The sequence below is a fragment of the Dreissena polymorpha genome, chromosome 13 (assembly GCF_020536995.1).
Source record: "Dreissena polymorpha isolate Duluth1 chromosome 13, UMN_Dpol_1.0, whole genome shotgun sequence".
NCBI lineage: Eukaryota > Metazoa > Mollusca > Bivalvia > Myida > Dreissenidae > Dreissena > Dreissena polymorpha.
Window position 1 is genome coordinate 24,432,462 of NC_068367.1, and position 19,241 is coordinate 24,451,702.

The window sequence follows — 19,241 nt, forward strand, 5'->3', positions numbered from 1 at the left end:
ATTTTTTATGTGTTCTTTACCTTCAGTTTAAGCAGGGACCTATACAACATTTGTTTGTATAGGTCCCTGGTTTAAGACTCTACTGAAGAGTCTAACATGCATTGCACACTATGAAGCAAAGCCTATTGAATTTAAATAGCTAAAAAATGTTGTTAATACCTTTGTTGTCTTTTATTAATAAATTTCATTAATTAGCACACGACATGAATCTGCCCAGAAATATAATCATTTTTTACTTTTGACAGTATGAGGAAGTTAAAGATCATGATGGTGATTCTTTTTTTTAAATAGTATCTTTAAATTCTAAAACGAAAAACAAAAAGGAACTTAGTCAATCTCAATAAATTCCTCACAATTATGCTGGTGCTTCTATAATTAAAACTTTGTACTAAACTAGTTACATCTACAAATTCATATTATTGAGATATTAATAAATTATTAATTTAAGGTTTTAAATAATGTTTGAATTAAATTGACTCAATTATATATTTGACATGCCAATCCCAGACCTCAGTAAAAGCTGATAAAAAGGAGATCGGATACTATTTTCAAGTTTAATGGAACTCCTAATCCCATTTTGCGGAACAAATTTTAATTAGTCAATTTACTTCTAATCCGGGGGAAAACTGACCACAAAAATCAACGAGGAAATCATAATCTATTATTTATTTAAATTTAGATTGTGGTTATAATCTCGATAAATTAATGAAACTGTGGATCATTTTTTGTTTTCAAATTGTAACCTCAAAGGCTTATACGTGTATATTGATAACAGTAAACAAACTGTAGTCCTTAATGACCCTATTGTAAATATTCAATGAGATCCAGTTTAATCAGATGAGGTCTTGTATAATCTTGAGGTGACAGGTCCTTACAGGCTAACTGGTATGATCTGAAATTATATCCTGTTTTTCACTTGGGTTGCCAAATGCAATAAAAATAAACAGCTTTGTACATGTACCGTACTGCATCAGTGACAAATGTCAAAAGCAAGCAAACATATACACTTTAAATTATCCAATCCATTGATAAAAATGGCATGACTACTAGTCTAAATTGAGATAATTTTTTTTATTAAAGTATTCCAAAGAGCCATTGATTCAGAGCTTTTTTGGCCGACTAAGCCATCATCTGCCATCTGGTCATATTCCCAATTTCCCAGTGGGTTTTTCCCCCGCAATCGAGTACAAATCTTCCAAATGATGGTTTTACCTTCCGATAAAACGTTCCAAAATAATTTCTGTTAAGGATATAATAACCATTTCAATATTTTTCATTTTTCCCAGCATACTAACGTTATGTAGTTTTATTAATAAGTCAATATTAAATTCCCCATAAAATGCTGAATTAACAATAAAAGTACCAATTTCACAGCTATAGTTAATTTTTTCCTAAGTGGTCAAAACAGTCCTTGCGATAACTTGAAATTAACATTAAAAAAATTAATTGAATTATGACAGGTTGGAAAAGTAATTAAAACACTTTCGTCAAGTTTCGTGTCCAAACACTTAGCTACAAACATGTTCTGAAATTACAGGTGCCCAAAAATTGTGAGCCACATGCACTGACACATATTCAGACCTCTTTTGTAAACCTTAATGTGCCAAATTATTTGTTAATTAATACCACGATATATATTTATTTGAATGTTTTATTTGATGTTTTAGTTATTTAATATGAGCCATGTTTGCAATACATTTAAAATTAATTCATACTTTTGCATTAGTTTTACATTAAATGTATTATGCCAATGATGCATTTTGTCAGATGTCATGAGTTCAAAGATTTACATATTTCATAATATGAATGTGTAATTAATGCAACACAAAATTTGAACTATATGATTGTTTTTAAATCGTCAACCATGTTTGACTGTATGTCTTAAGGTACTAAGTGTTAAATTGTCTCAACAGTAATTGACATCATACAGTGTTATTCTTTTCGCATATGTCACTGCAGATGCCGATGGGACTATGGTCTATTCAGTAATACTGGCAGTTTTTTTTATCTGATTTTGGGGAAAGGGTCTGGCCTTTTTTGAGGGGGAAAAATTGCGCGAAATGCCAGATTTAAGGGAAAAAATCACGCGAAGCGCCAGAGTTTGGGCAAGGGTTTTTATCTGATTTTGGGAAAAGGGCCTGGCCTTTTTTGAGGGGAAAAAAAACACTTGAAACGCCGGATTTTGGGGAAAATAAGGAAAGTCTTAAATAATCAATTTAACATATTTTGCTGTTTTTAAAACAAAATCAAGGCAACAGGTAAATTAATTATGCAATATTTTTCTATTTTCAAAAGTGGATTAGGTCAACTTATATATTTAAAGGTTTAAAAAAAAAATTGGGGGGGGGGGGGAAATGAAATCTAGGGGAAAATTTACCAGCTGAGGGGAAAAAATCCGAGGGGAAAGGGCCAATTTTCGGCAGGTCACAAAGAAGGAAAAAAAAACCTGTATTGTAAATGGCAGCAACACTTATGTACACATGTAACGGTCCACAGAATTTATTACCGTCATTCTTTAATTAACACTTTTACGACATGTCACATGATTAATACAATTTATAGCTGATAAAATACACGTCCATACGAAATGTCTGAAAATTTAGAATCCTTAATTATGGGTTGAAAAGAGGATGTTCAGCGCAGGGTCACCAAAAATAATAACTTTTGCTTAAACTGAGTATGTCTGAAAATTTAGTGTAAAAAAATTATGGAAGTGAAGAATTTGGATTAACAATATTTAAAATATCAGTGATCTACTGCTTTATACTATATTTATTTTTAGCTTGGCTGTTTTCGGAGAAAACCCGAGGTATTGTCATAGCGAGCTCGCCGTCTGCCGTGCTAAAACCTTTACATCTGCTCTAAAATCAAAGAACTTCCGCCTACAACTTTGAAACTTCATATGTGTTGATGCACCTTGATGAGTTCTACACGCCACACCCATTGTTGGGTCACTAGGTCAAAGGTCAAGATCACTGTGACCTCTAAAAAAAAAATGTGACAAGCTTTCATTTATTCAAAACTGCACCCGCAGCCGAGCGTTGGCACCCGTTAAATGGTGCTCTTGTTATTTACATGTAATGATGTATTATATAGATAACCATACCTCACATGTTTCATAGAAATTTGTCACTAAATGGTTATGTCGTTGACTGGGACACTTTGCCTTTGCAAATACTTTGTTTTTCTACAAAAACACTTAGGGGCATCATGGTAGTTAAATAGTAGTTAAGGATCAGTCAAAAATTTGTAGTAACTCTTATGTTCAAAATAACTGCAATCTACTCTTATACAATATTTATTTTGTTCAACTCTAAATAATTTTATGGATGATAACCACAGACTCACAGAAGTCAGTGAACTTTGTCAGGCATGGTTACTTAATTATTTCATTAACTGGGTCACTTTGCCTTCACAAATACTTTGTACATGTATATGTACATGTATGCATGGTTAATTAGCAGTAGGAAAGACATATATCAGTCTGCCTGTCATATGTGAGTTGTGAAACTAATAAACAAGTGTAAACATGTACATGTGTATTTCAAGTATTCATGTAGTGATGCTTCTTTTGAATCTGATTATCATAATCAGGCACCTTAAGGGTTTACATGTAAGTGATTGAATAGACAAATTTAGTACTATTTTCTGAAACAAAAAGCTGATTACTGATAATGAAAAACAATCATAACAGTTTAGAAAGAGTTGTACCATAAAATCAATGAAATTTGAGTTTAATGCAATTGCAAAGAATTTTCAGCCAACTCGTCGAAAAGTCATTTATGTACTAAAGACATTGGTTGGAAATCCCAATATTCTATGCAGATTTGTCGGCACACAGAAGCAATGGTTGGTCTTGTAACAAAATTTGGATAAGCGTGTCTGAATTGGCATAAACTTGATTGTTTTGAATTTAATTGCAATTAACAACATTCAATTAATGGTATCACTATTTTGTTTACATGTTTTTAGCATTCTTTGTTCATATTAATGAATTGGTTTCAATCAAAGTGAGAAAAGATAATCCTGACATTAGCATCATAATTATATAAATTCGCTTTTTTGTGTGTGGTATTTTATCTGTTTAGGAAAAAAAAGTTGGATTTTGAAATGCAGCAGTGTGTATTTGTTCATTAAACAGCTGAAAGTCATATTAAAAGCGTTACAAACCCTGGGGCCTTTTGTACTTAGTTTATAATACATGTAGTAACAATATAAATTATTGAGGTTTTTGGACCTTTTAATGTTTGCCAGTCATAGTTTTTGTCATCTGGCATGTCACCATGTCATCAGAGTTTAAAAAAGATATATTACTCATATGAGAACATGCCTGACACAGTTTTTGATCTTTTCAATTGGGTCATCTGGCATGTCATCATGTCATCAAAGTTAAGAAAAGATATTGTATTACTAATTAGATAACATGATGTCTGACACAGTTTTTTATTTTTTCACCTTATTCACAAGAATTTTAAGGCCACTTTTATTTTCCTATCTTCGTGAAACTTGGTCAGAAGCTTTGTCCCAATAACATACATGCCAGACGTCCCGATCTTGGCAGGACAGTCCAGCTTTTGGGCTCTTTGTCCCTGCATCCTGATATGAGACGATTTGTCCCGACATTCGTTACAAACAATGTAAGGTCTATAATTTCCCAATAAAATTCGCTTTTCGAGCTCTTTCTGGCTAAAACTTACCATAGCTAATCCCTTTATTGCCCCCAATTAACAACCCACTTCTACTACTTGAGTGCACCAGTGTTGTTTTTGACACCTTATCAGCGATTTATCGGCAACTTATTGTTTTAATCAGCATTCACACCATGGTGTTTTATAATAGGGGTTGCTAATTGCTATCGAAAGATGTATCGTACAGAAATTAATACCACCTGGGTTTGTATTTTATGGCCCAATCAAGTCAAACAATACTATTATCCTTAGAGCTGCAACGATTCGATACGATGCATCGAAAATCGGTTTTCAATGCGTCGATTTGATTACGATACCAACCCTACCAAATTCGATTTGATTCTTTAACATATAAACATAGATACGTAAAGCGCGCTGTACTCTGACTATTTGATACGGGAAGGTATAGGTTTTATCTTTACCTGTAATTACGACGTGCGTGATTGGTTACTTATTACTTTAGTCATCCAATCAAGTGCGTTACGGTCTACTTTTGGAAAAAGCGTCAAAATGGCTGAACATGTTGTGGCCGACAAATTGAAATTATCAGATGCGCCTAAGAAGCTAAAATCAAAAGTATGGCAGTATTTTGAGTTTCGGGCTGGTAGCCCTCCCAATAAAGCTATGTATAAACTGTGCTTCATGGACGTGTCGTACCCAAAGTCCGGCTCAACCACTAATCTAATTCAACATGTCAAACGCAAACATAACATTGATTAAGCAGAAGGTAGCACCAGTGCAACTACATGTACTCAAGTCGCCAGCCTTATTATTATGTATTTATATATTATATTATTGTGTAGTCAATACAATCTTCTAGTCAGAAGTTTATTGATATTAATATTGAATTCCTAATTTGCTATTCTCTTTTATGTGTTTTATTAAAATATTGACATAGTTTGTCAGAAAATTGGCAGTTTCTTGCTAAATATTTCTTACAAATGTTAATTTAACCCACTTTCAACAGTTTTTAAAACACTGTTGAACCAACCAAATTATATCTAACAAACACACAAATGCCCAAGATATCTAGTTATGCAACACATTTGAACAGAAATGTTTAATTTGAAGCAGAAGAGTGAATAAATGATAAAGCTAGGTTGAAATATGAATCGAATCGAAACAATCGGTATCGGACTGTCTGAAATCGAAATCAAATCGGGCTGTTGGTGAATCATTGCAGCTCTTATTATCTTGTGTATTATACAACATATAAAGGTTATAAATCCTTTCAAAACACCGATTTTGTACATCAACCAAATTGAATGCTACCAATTCACATTGATGTTTCTCACAAATTACCTTTCGTTTTCGACTTATTTCCAGAAAAAAGTTTGTACATATTGCATCAATCTAAATTCAGAGTTAATTTACGATTGATTGAATAAGAACAGCACTCGATGCGCTCACATCGTGTCACACGATTTACATATGTTCAAGGGGATATCCCATTGTGTACACACCGGTCATACAATAACGTAGTGACGTCACCATCTAAGTATAGAATGGGGAATATCCTTGTACCAATTGGATGTCAAATCGAGGAACACAGGTATACCCCTCATTTCAGTTTATGGAGTGTGTTTACTTCCGGAAAATGGAGAAAGACTCTGTGTTCACGAAATTCTGAACACACTTTTATCGTCAGTATTGGGCAGAAATTTAGAGTTTTTGTAAGTAATATACTGACTATTGACTAAACAAAATGTGGAATGATTGATCGTTTCAGTTGTCCCGCTTTTTGGTCAAATGTCCAGACAATTTTTTATGGAAAGTCCCACTTTGGACCTAAACAATTCTGGCATGTATGCCCAATAATATCTTGTTATCTCAGGTGAGCGACTGTGGGCCTTTCAGGCCCTCTTGTTTTAATATTTACTGTTTCAGTCCTTAAAAGTAGCATACTTCAACTTGGGCCAAAACCATGTCTGCTTTTATCACAGCATCAGGAATGAATCAATAGTAGAAGGGCTGACCTAGTGAGCTAGAAATCACCAGAGTTGTCTATTGAATTCCATTACAAAACATGTTAGACTTTATAATTGATGTATCAGTTTCTTTTACCAGCATTATTATACTGTTGGTTAGCTAAAGTGATGAATTTTGATTGCTGTACATATTGTTATTAAAAATTTTGTGGGTAGAGAATGCGAGTTACATGTAGTTCTATGTTTTAAATGCCATGGTCACATAATTTCAATTCAAGTGCCAGCATTCAATTGTCTATGGCATGTCATTAATTATATAAGTGCTTTTAAATCATTTTTTTAGCTCACCTGAGTAAAATGTGCTCAATGGTGAGCTTTTGTGATCACCTTTTGTCCATCTTGTAGTATGCGCTGTGCAAAGTCAACATAAAAAATTGCCTTGTTAAAACACTTGAGAAGCCACATTTATTGGCTGAATGAAACTTGGTCAGAAGATTTGCTCCAATGATATCTTGGGCGACTTTGAAAATGCTTCTGGTTGGTTGAAAAACATGGCAACCAGTAGCGGGGGGCATTTTTCCTTATATGGCTATAGTAAAACCTTGTTAAAACACTCGAGGACACATATATTTTCCAATCTTCATGAAACCTGGTCAGAACATGTTTTTCATGATATATTAGATGAGTTTGAAATTGGTTCTCGTCTGTTAAATAACATGGCCGCCAGGGGGTGGGGCATTTTTCCTAATATGGCTATAGTAAAACCTTGTTTTGTAACACTCTCAGGGGTGTGATTTTTCCGCGGATCTGCGGATTTCCGCGGATCGGGTTGTCCCGGAGGTCACTTCTGAGATTCGCGTAAATTCGTATTAAAAAATGTGGGGGAGAGGGGCTACCACCGATTCCGTGGAAGTATTTCATAAGCGGCCCGAAATATCCGCGGCCTGCGAAATCTCTCCGCATTTTACACTGGTAGATTCTGCCTAAGCATTATTAAAACGAGCGATATAATTGGCTGTCGTTTCCCAATCTTCCAATTAAAATCGTTTTCTTAAAATGCGCTCAGCTAAAATGACTAATAGCAATCGAATAAACGACTGACATCACCTAGTCTGATAGGAATAATGAAATGTGTTTGTAAAAAAAAAGACTACGTTTTAGATGCAAGCAACACATATTTTGTTTAGAAATGTGCCCACTGAATTTGTGTCACGGAAACCAGTGTTTGCAAATTGGAGTTCAGTCTACTCGCGAAGTAAAACAATTTAGAAGAGTATCGTTCGAACATGGAAAAAGACAAACATGATTTGATTTATATGTCTATGGGTCTGCGTATAATCAGATTCATATGCATATTTTGCTTTATTATGTTTGTCACGCTGTTCAGTTAACTGAAATAGCGTTGAACTGAGTGAAGATGTGAAATGCAAGATATTGAATCGTAAACAAATTAAATATATTAATTTAACTCAGTTAATACATCATATACGCAAGAAGAACACTCAAGTGTGTTTGTTTATATTTAGTCCATTAACTGTAATTCAATATATTGAAAAACTGCTGCTATTGATCACAATAAATACTTAACTGTTTACTTTGCATCCTCAGTATGTAAAATGTGAAGTTTAACAGGTTTTTATAAAGAAATATTGTTATGAAGTTCAAGGAGTTGTTTATTTTAATGTCTTTTCAGGTTTGCCATTGCGTTATGCGCGCCATTCGCGTAGTCAAAATCAGTCGACAGAATTTTCCTCCCCTCTGACTTTGCCTCATTCACACCCCTGACTCTAGAGGCCACATTTATTGTCTGATCTTGAAACTTGGTCTGAAGAATTTTCCCAATGATATCTTGGATGAGGTGGAAAATGGTTCTGGTTGGTTGAAAAACATGACCGCCAGTGGGCAGGGCATTTCTCGTTGTTATATCTCTCTCTTGAGGCCACATTTATTTTTCAACCTTCATGAAACTTGGTGTGAACATTTGTATCAATGATATCTTGGATGAGTTTGAAAATGGTTCTGGTTCGTTTAAAAACATGGCCGCCAGTGGGCGGAGCATTTTTCAATATATGGCGTTTATAAAATCTTGTAACCCTTAAGTAAAAGACACAGTAATAGTTCAATCTTCTTGAAACTTGGTAGGAGCATTTGTTCTAATGATAGCTTTTGCTGCAAAAAGAATTGAAATAAAAGGTCAGTTCCTTTGTATCTCAGGAAAGCGACTTTGGGCCTTTCAGGCCCTCTTGTTTTTTTCAACTTAAACATGATATTCATTAATATAGTGTTAAATTTTAAACACTGCTGTTGGAAGCATATAAATTAAGAGCAATAACATATTTTCTGGAGTACCTGTAAAACCTTTATGTTGGAAATACTGGCAGCTGTAGACATTGGAATGGGTCCAAATCTTGCTTTGTCTTGGGATTGTGTAGTCTGGATTCAGTGCTGAACAAGGCTAGATTATTGATAGGGTAATTGATCAGTGTGGAAAAGGTATGAAATATTGACTGCAGTTCTGTGCTGGTACCTATGATAAATTGATATGTCAATAATTTACTGTAACTTGTTGATGACCAATCACCATGAGTGGTCAGTAAGTTAGCTTGCCTAATTCGCGTAGTCAAGGTGGACAATTTGCTTTTGAGTGGAAAATTACCGCGATTTCACGTGATTCGTCACTCCGCCGTCGCGCGAAAGCAAGATAATCTTCGCCCCGATTCCCCTCAGTTTTGCGGTGATTCGCCATTATCGCAGTGGATATCGGTGACATCAATGATTCGGCAATTCATGCATATAAACCGAATCATTTAGATAACTGTATACATAAAGCTTTTCTAATGTTCACAATTATCAAATATTATCCAACATAATTACAACATCACTTACGAAAAAATAATCTTAAACATTTATGTCGGTAAATATGTTTGAGAATTTCATTAACACAACCTTATGACTACGCCATTTTTCAGATGATTTGTCCAAATGATATCTTGGATGAGTTTGAAAATGGTTCTGGTTGTAGTGTTTTTCCCAGGAGGGCAAAGGGGCATGGCGCATTACTTTCAAAAAGGGCATAATAGCGCGCAGTTAAGTCAAAAAAGGGCAAAAACGTTCCGTGAATACCTGAATTAGGGAGAAACATGTAATCGCATCAGAGGCAGTTGTGGAAAAAATATAAACAAGCACATTTAATGGTAATAGATGTATTTAACTTACTATGATTTATTAATATATTTACCTTGCAATGTACATTTAAGTTCCATGCTGTTTCAATAAACTGTACAGCACGACAAACATAATAAAGCAATATATGCATATGAATCTGATTATACATGTACATATCAGGGTTCGACATTAATTTTTTTTACAGCAAGACCGTCGGACCAGCTCCTCTTAAAATGTACTAGCCCGAACCTGATGTCTACTAGACCACAAATGACAAAGCAAATGAACACAATTGTATCATGTAACTGTTTAATCAGGATTTATCAGTAAATAATCAGTGAACACCAGATATTTTTTGATACATAGAGTAAAACAATAAAATAAAACTTTTTTTTGCTTTTCTCCGTCAAATTCAATCCATGGGAACTGACTCGATGTTCCATCTAGGATAAAATTGACGTTTTCGTGTTTCTTCATATTTACGTTTCGTGTCAGTTTAAGCGTCGGATTCTTTTTTATTAACAGATTTGTCGGACGAAAATCCGAACTTGAACAAAGCCATTCTTTAAATTACATTCTCTTGTCTGCTACGAAAAAAAATGTTTAAATTGACGATACCGATTTTCGATTGAAGTCGTAAAATCATGCTTAACAGTTTTACGACACTGCAGAAAATCATTAATATTCATGACAACTTGACCAATGGAAACAAGCAATTTCTGCAGGAAGCTCTCCTTTGCGTCTAAAATGTCTGTCGGACGTGCCTTAGTGTCGAACCCTGCATATACACAGATCCACTAACATATAAATGAAACCATGTTTGTCTTATCACATTTTCTAACAATAATCTTGACAGATGTTTAAAATAACATTGCGAGTAAATTGATGGCTAACAATATGCAAACACTCGTTTCCGTGACATACATCCACCGAGTAGATTACAAATAAATAAATAATGTTGTTGCTATCTAAAACATTTTTATGCATCGTTGATTATAACAGACATTTAATTAATTTCTTCTTAATATATAATCTCCAACGTTAATTCGATCATTTACGACGTTATTTGCCATTTTTGCGGAGTCACAATTTAATTCTGTATAGTCCGCCATGTTGATAAAATGTCAAATGATGTAAGCGACAGGTGCGCATAGCAACGTTAAATGGTATACGCGATTCGCATTTTGTTAAATCAGTATACGTCTCAGTAATTATTTCAATAATTAGATCTAATTATCTTAACAACGAAAACGATAAAGAATAAATTTGTTTGTGATTTTAAATGTCATTATGCGTAAAAATATATGTTTTGATATAACTGAATAATGCATGCAAAGCACAATTGCCACGAGAATAACATCGAGTTTTTTAATCAAAAGTCTCTGAAGTAATGATTTTATTGTGGAGGAGTACCCATTGCCGACCGAAAAGTGCACTTGGTATAACATAGCCTTCGGCATTATCGATTGATACTGACACGGGGTTATTCACGCATGACTTATTCACAGCTTAGGAGCAGTCAGTAAGACCTACCTATAAATAGAGCACTGTAATAAATTAAATCTGCTCAATTTATATAGTTGATTAGACGTTGGCGTCTCTTGAGTAAATCAAGCACAGTCGGAGCGTCACAGACAATCAAGGAAGATGATTTTGCGGACCAAGTTAGATCGTAAGGCAAAAAAGATGTTATCGATAAGTGCGCGTGGCGAAATTTGCCTTTGAAAAAAAGGGCGCGTGGCGAAATTTGCCTTTGAAAAGGGCAGAGTGGCGATCCTGGAGGGCGGCGTGGCTTTTTGCCACGCTAAAATGGCCTGGGAAAAACACTAGGTTGGTGGAAACATGGCCGCCAAGGGGGCGTGGCATTTTTCCTGATATAGCTATAGTTAAACCTTGTTAAACACTCTAAAAGCCGTATTTATTGTATGATCATCATGAAACTTTGTCAGAAGATTTGTCCCAATGATATTTTGGACAAGTTCGAAAATGGTTCCAGTTGCTTGAATAACATGGCCAGCGATTTTCCTCCTTCTTTATAAAGTACCGGTAAACGGCACTTTCCCAATTACGAAAAAAATACAAATTTCCCAATTGCTGTCCTTAAATTCCCAATAAAAGGTAAAAAAAAAAAAAAAAAAAAATATTTTTTTTTTTTTTTTTTTTTTTTTTAAGCAACATTTTGTTAGTTTCCCTTAGCAGCTCTATAGCTTAAACCTAGGTTTATATAATATTGACAGCTTGAAAACACTTGGTTATCAATTTTAAAGTATTTGGGAGCAAAAACTCAAATACACCAATTTCCCAATTTGATGTTTTCACGACTCGATTTTTCCCAATTTTGAGGTTTTCACGACTCGATTTTTCCCAATTGGACCGGTACGGGTACTTTTCCCAATTGGACAAGGAAAATCGCTGATGGCCACCAGTGGGCGGGGCATGTTTCCTTATATGGACTTATGAATCTTCATGAAACTTTGTCAGTATATTTGTTTAAATGATATCTTGGATGTGTATGAAAATGGTTCTGATCTGTTGAAAAACGTGGCTGCCAGGGTGTTCACTAGTCATGAAAGTTGGAAAGAACATTTTGTTCTAATGACATCTTGGGCTGCACAGAACAGGTCAGTTCCTTTGAATCTCACGTGAGCAACTTTGGGCCTTTCAGGCCCTCTTGTTATTTAGTTTATTAAATTACTTGTACAAGAAATAGTCTGGCCAATTTTTATGCCTTCTGTAGGGTGGCATAATAAGCATTAGAACTGTCTGTCCGTCCGTCTGTCAGTCTGTCCGAAAACTTTAACGTTGGCCATAACTTTTGCAATATTGAAGATAGTAACTTGATATTTGGCATACATGTGTATCTCATGGAGCTGCACATTTTGAGTGGTGAAAGGTCAAGGTCATCCTTCAAGGTCAAAAGTTAAAAAATACAATCCAAGGGAAGTAATTAGCTTTAAAAGGGAGATAATTTCTAAACCTGCCAAATGATATATTGAAATTTTATTTCAAAGCGGCGCAATAGGGGGCATTGTGTTTCTGACAAACACATCTCTTGTTGCTATATATTTTTTAAACAGTTATATTGTTTGTATTTTTTCTTGAGATCACCGTTACAATAATGCTAATTAATAATGTCTATTTTCATAATTGAAAAAAAAAGTTTTTTAATAAATACATTTTCGTTACTAAATAGGATATCTTTATATTGATAATTGAGGTGTTTTTTGTCTTTTTTATAAAAACATTTTTTTTTATTGAATTAACTCATTGTTGTATGCAATATATATTTTTATTAACTGAAACCAGTGTTTTTGCATACCAGTCATTGTGCATCGACTGAAAATCCTGATTGTAAACAAAAACCGTCAACTGAGTTATATGTATGTGCATTTTTTTAAATTCCTGGATTATTAATGCAGGGAAAAAGACAGATGAGAACATTGTCACATAAATAGTTTGTTCAGTTGTGACTAACATGAATAACTAGATTGTGTGAATTGTTAATTGAGATGAATTATGACATAATAATTTTTTGTATGAAGATGGCAAAAAATATGGGTCATTAGGTGCATGCTATGTGAGTTCAGAATTAAAGAATTATTTTTACAGAATATACCCTTGGTCTGAATGTTCATACATGTACATGTACACATGTTAAGGTACATGTATTTGTCTGTTAGTGTCAGTGCAATAATGTCAGTTTCAGTGCATTTGCAAGAAATTACAGTTTAACAGAGTAGGACAATATTTATGCAGATTTTTGCAAAAACATGCAGTTTTTAATAAGCCATTTGTCAGGATATACATTGTACAATGCAATCAAATTATACAGTCCTGTTAAGATGATGTCAAGGCGTCTTGACTGCTTTCATATTTGCAAATGTTATTTTAGGAAAGAGATTAATCTTCTCAGTCAGCAATTTCATAAATACATGTGTATAAGGTTATACAATTTTATGAGTGAACACTACAGTATACAGTAACATGCTAATGTATGTACATCATGGTTCAAAAGGTAGAACTGAGAATCATATAACAGGAAATAGTTGTTAAATTATCTGATTAATGCCATCATATAACAGGAAATAGTTGTTAAATTATCTGATTTATGCAAGGTCACAATGTGACAGAATGGTGAATGTCTGCTGAATTTATTAGTCCCCTACCGGTTTCACCGGAGGGGACTTATGGTTTGCGCTCCGTCTGTCAGTCAGTCAGTCTGTCTGTCTGTCTGTCTGTCTGTCACACTTTTCTGGATCCTGTGATAACTTTAAAAGTTCTTAATATTTTTACATGAAACTTGAAACATGGATAGATGGCAATATGGACATAATGCACGTCATTTCATTTTGTTCCTACGTCAAAAATTCTGGTTGCTATGGCAACAAATATATAACAAAAATATTCTGAAAATAGTGGAATTTCTGACAATGGTGGAGCTGGTAGGGGACTTATATTGCTTGACAATAGTCTTGTTTCTACTGTGATCAGATTACTGGTCCATGAAGTTTTGGAGGTGTAACAATTGGTGTTGAATCATGGCTTTTACACCTTTAAAAGTCCCTGTCAGCAAAATGTTATGTTCTTTAAAGTAATGTTTCCACATTGCCATGGGAAATTTTCATGCTAAAATTTACCTACTTTTACAATTTAGAATGCAAATTTTTGTGTATCTGATAAAAAAATTGTCAAAATATTCACACAAAAATATCAAGATTCTCAATAATAAGCATAATTTTTGGACACATTTGTCTTTAACATCCTGTTTGTATGTATATGTAAACATGTAGTAATATATGTATACCCAGTAATATGTATCTTTATTTTGCAATTAGTCTTGTCCAAAGTTGCTTTATAATAATGTCCTTTAATACTTTGGGATCATAGACAGGATTAGTGCAGTTGAGTTGATAAGTAATAATAATTAAATAATGTTAAAAAGTTAAAAAGTTGGTCCATTTTAACAACAACATATATTACATTTGATTTTTAAACTGTAAAAGAACCAACTGCGCCAGAATTGTTTCAGGTACATACATGTACATGTAAAATAAACGAGTGAAATTCTTTCAATGTTCTCTGGCATTTTATGAGCTCAGATGTTTATCTATCTAACATTAGTAAACACTAAGAATATTTTTTGTTATTTACCTTTGAAGGCAATTACTAACCTGAGTTGAATTTCTGTCATTGCTGATTATATACCCTTAAAGCTGTCAAGATTTCTTATAGTGTACATGAAAATTATTTTTTCAATAATATCAAGTGATGAACATTAAGTTAATTAAAGATTTGCCAAGATATTAAGCTTGAGTGATCTGAGATTTTTCTGTAAGTTTAATTAATCAGTGACAGTGCATTTTATTTATAAATTGAATATAATTTAATAGGTTTGTCCTTTTGTATTGATAATTTTCCTTAATATTTGATTTGAAATCTTGTACTCTGTAAATTGAAAGAATATTATAGCTGAATTTATATTCATATCATTGAGAAACATGTTATGTTTTTAAAACCTGTTTGAATGAAAGTTTAACAAAGCCTAAAATGGAAATTTGGAAATTCTTTTCTAACTATATCAGATTATGAATTCAAAGGAACAATAAGCTAATCCGTCATTGATAACGCATTGAATGCCAAGCTTTCAACAATATCTCTAAGGAGAATGCAAGTGCACCTTTATTGATATAATTTATTGAAAATGAACTTTGATTACATTAAGCTTTGATGATGTTTACATAAAAGCAAGATGGTATTGATTTATTAGCTGCACTCACATGACCATTCCCATTTTGGTGCCCATGTGGTGTACGTTCTATGATGTGATAAAGTAATCAAGAAAGCACTTGCCACTCAGGGCAACAGTCTTTCCAGGATAGAGGGGGTGTGGGATATCAAATGGAGAACATACTGCAGACAACCAACCAGTAGTCAGAAATGTAAAGACAGTCCTTTGGTATGTGTTTCCATTTTCCAGACACCTAGGATGCACAGGAACATTGGTGTCATGGATGAAAAGGGAAAATTTCCCATCAGTACTTGATGTTTTGTTATTATGTTTGAGGTAACACACAGCTAAGTTCTTTGCTTCTTCTTAACCCTTTCCCACTCAGAAGATAAGTGAAAATGGCTATGTGCAAACAGCATAAAACCAGAACCGCCTGCAAGTAACTCGCAGTCTGTTCAGGTTTAATACTGTTTGCTGTTCATCAGAATCTGAGGTTTGAAGATGAAGCCTAAAAATCTTGAATCTAGTATTAATTAAATGCGTTACTCGCTGGCTGTTCTGGTTTTATGCTGGTTGCAAAAGACATTTTCACTTTTGGGGGAAAGGGTTAAATCCTGTGGTGAAATATTCTGTTTGTATATTAATGTATTACAAAATTACGGGATTTTTAACAGTCATTGTAGTAGACAATAACAGGGTGAAAATAATTTGATACTAGAGTTGCGACACCTTAAGGGTTTCGTGGGATGGAATGAGTGGGGAGGTCATTTACACTTCAGCTTTCCAAAAGCAAGGACACTCTGGACGTGAAACACCAGCTTTCCAACACTATATGATTCCAGTTCCAAAGCACATATTGCATTAGTTCAATGAAAAGAATTCCCAATTTCACATAAAACGGCATATTCACAAATCTCTGAAAAACAAACAGTGCTAAAAATTATTGTAAGTAGTCATTTACTATTTAATTGATTATATCCTCTGATTGTTGCATTTTTAATTTAAATATGTGTTCTTATATGCATTTATTGTTGTATTGACTTAAAAAAACTAAAATGGATGCCCATTCTTAGTTAGCTGTCTTAGTCTACCCTAAAATTATACAAGTTTCTTGCATAATTGAATTATAAAAAACTGCATACTTTTAAAGGCATTGTCAGAGTTATTTGGTTAAGTTAAAGACAAAGTAAAGCAAATATATTCATTTTTCTTAAAACGAATCATCCTCTGAAGCCCCCACTGGGATTCAAACCCAGATCTCTTTCCTCTGGAAAGGAAAGTATTCTATCTTGAAATACAAGGGCAAGTAAGAGGACAATTAGCAATTTTAAACCTATAAACATATAAACTTAATTTTTCACATGACCTTGGAAACAAAACAGACATCTCTGAATCTGAAATACATTACAGTTACAATTCAGGTTTTTAGTATTGTGCATTGTACATGAATGTTCAAGTATTGTATTTATCCTTGGTACACATAACTGCCTAAAGATGCGTAAAATACCAATATTCTAATCTGAAAATATCCCATGTGTTTGTTTTACTCTGTAAGTATCCCTATTTTATTTTAATAAAGCACTTTTTTCCTTCTCCTGAAAATTTAACAAAATGTCAGTTATGCTTCTTTTTACATTCAGAAAATGACATGTGTTCGTAATGTCAATTTCGAAAATTTGGTTAAAACATTATTTTTACCAAAAAGGTAGACTTAATATTATTAAACAGTTGATGTATGTCACCTTAAATAAAAAACACAAAAAATGGAAAAAAGTAAAAACGTATAAAAATGTCAGTTACATGACTTATAACATTAAGTAGACGATATAGCTTTGATACTTTAGGATTAGAGTAGACCTTAACACAAAACTTAACCAAATTTTCAATTTTCTAACTAAAAAAGGGGGCATTATTCTGTCAAAAAACAGAAAAAATGGGTACGAAATAAATGTGTGTACGAAAAAATGTGGGTACAAAAACAATTGGGTAAGAAAAAATTATGCCGAAAAAAAAAATATGCTGAAATAGCTTTGGGTCTTGACCACCAAAACGGCTTGGATTTTAATTATGCTAAAATAGCTCGGGGTCTTGACCACCTAACTGGCTTGGATTTTAATTATGCTGAAAAAGCTCGGGGTCTCGACCACCAAACTGGCATGGATTTTAATTATGCTGAAATAGCTCGGGGTCTCAACCACCAAACTGGCTTTGATTTTCATAATGCTGAAATAGCTCAGCAAACTGGCTTGTATTTTAATTATGCTGAAATGGCTGGGGGCCTCGACCACTTAACTGCCTTGGATTTTAATTATACTGGAATAGCTCGCGGTCATGACCACCAAACTGGCTTCGATTTAAATTATGCTGAAATACAGTATAGCCAAAACGGCACAAACATAATCCGCGGCTACGCCACGGCCAGATTATTAGTCCGCGGCGGCCGAATCGTGTGTTCACGCGGCGTATCGCCGTGGCACTCGGCATCGATCCGCGCAACGACGCCGAGTCTGTATTAACCTCGCGTACTTTCGCGGAGTAAATCCGCCGCATACGTACGCGGCGGATCGAGTGAAAAGATATCCACCTACATGTACATACATGTATGTGTAGCGTAGAATTAATTACGCGCAACTGTTTATGTTTCGTTCGATTATCATTATTAAATTTGTAATCGGAAACACACTTCCAAATTTTAATGCTAACGCGTCCTTTGGCAAAATCTAGCGTCAAATAAACAGTGCTAAAATATCCTTTGTTTCATAAAAAGCGCGCGAACATTATGCAGACATGTAGAACGTCGTTTGGAAAGTTTGGGTGTATTTTGTGTTGTATAAATACATAAACATCACGTCAGGCGTAAATCGCGTGTTCAGTGGAGAAAAAAACGCCCCGATTAGACGTTATTTCATCATCTCTATAAATAGTAACAAATGCCAAAATGTATTTGATACTGAAGGAAATATCGAGAATGTTTGCGTATTGTAAATATTTACCAGCATTTGCTTTAAAACTGGAATATACGGGATTATCGGGTAATTAGTAGCGATATTAACTGAATAATATGAACAAAATAAAACGTGTTTATATACGCATATTCAAACAATAGTTATAATAAGCTGATAATTAACAAAACTACAAATACGTCGTCACTGTCTTGATTATTGATGTGGCTTCAAACTGCTAATTTTCTCAGCTAAAATATAATAGCGGAATCAACATGCAATTAATTTATAAATCCACCATATGCTGGAGCCTTGATCACGTGTATGTGCGAAAACATAATTACGTGACCTTGTTTATGTGTGAAATACATACGCTACCGGCGGGAAACAAACTTAATAATTGGCCAGACACATTATCTATGCTTACATGTATATGCTAATACAATCCGCGCACAATAAATTTATTATGATTTTAATTATTATTATACTTGTTCTTTCAAAATTTGTTAACTACATTTAACTAATAATTTAAAAAAAAAAAATATTTCATGATCGCATCGACTCGGCATCATGTCGCGGACCGCTGCATGCCTCGGCGGACAGATGCGAAGTTTCGCGGTGAAATGTGACTTGCCGCCGCATACTGACGCGGCTTCAACGACTGACGCGGCATCGACTCGTTTCGCCTTGCCGCCGCGGATCGCGAAATACGTTTGTTCCGCTTTGGCTGTACTGTAGCTCAGAGTCTCGACCACAAAACTGGCTTGTATTTTAATTATGCTGAAATGGC

General features: G+C 34.2%; 1 protein-coding gene across 1 annotated transcript in view; it reads left to right on the plus strand.

Annotated features, from left to right (window-relative positions):
- LOC127856369 (peroxisomal N(1)-acetyl-spermine/spermidine oxidase-like) overlaps positions 1-19,241 on the plus strand; it is a 102,385-nt gene that overhangs the window by 642 nt on the left and 82,502 nt on the right. The gene's annotated exons all lie outside the window — the stretch shown is intronic.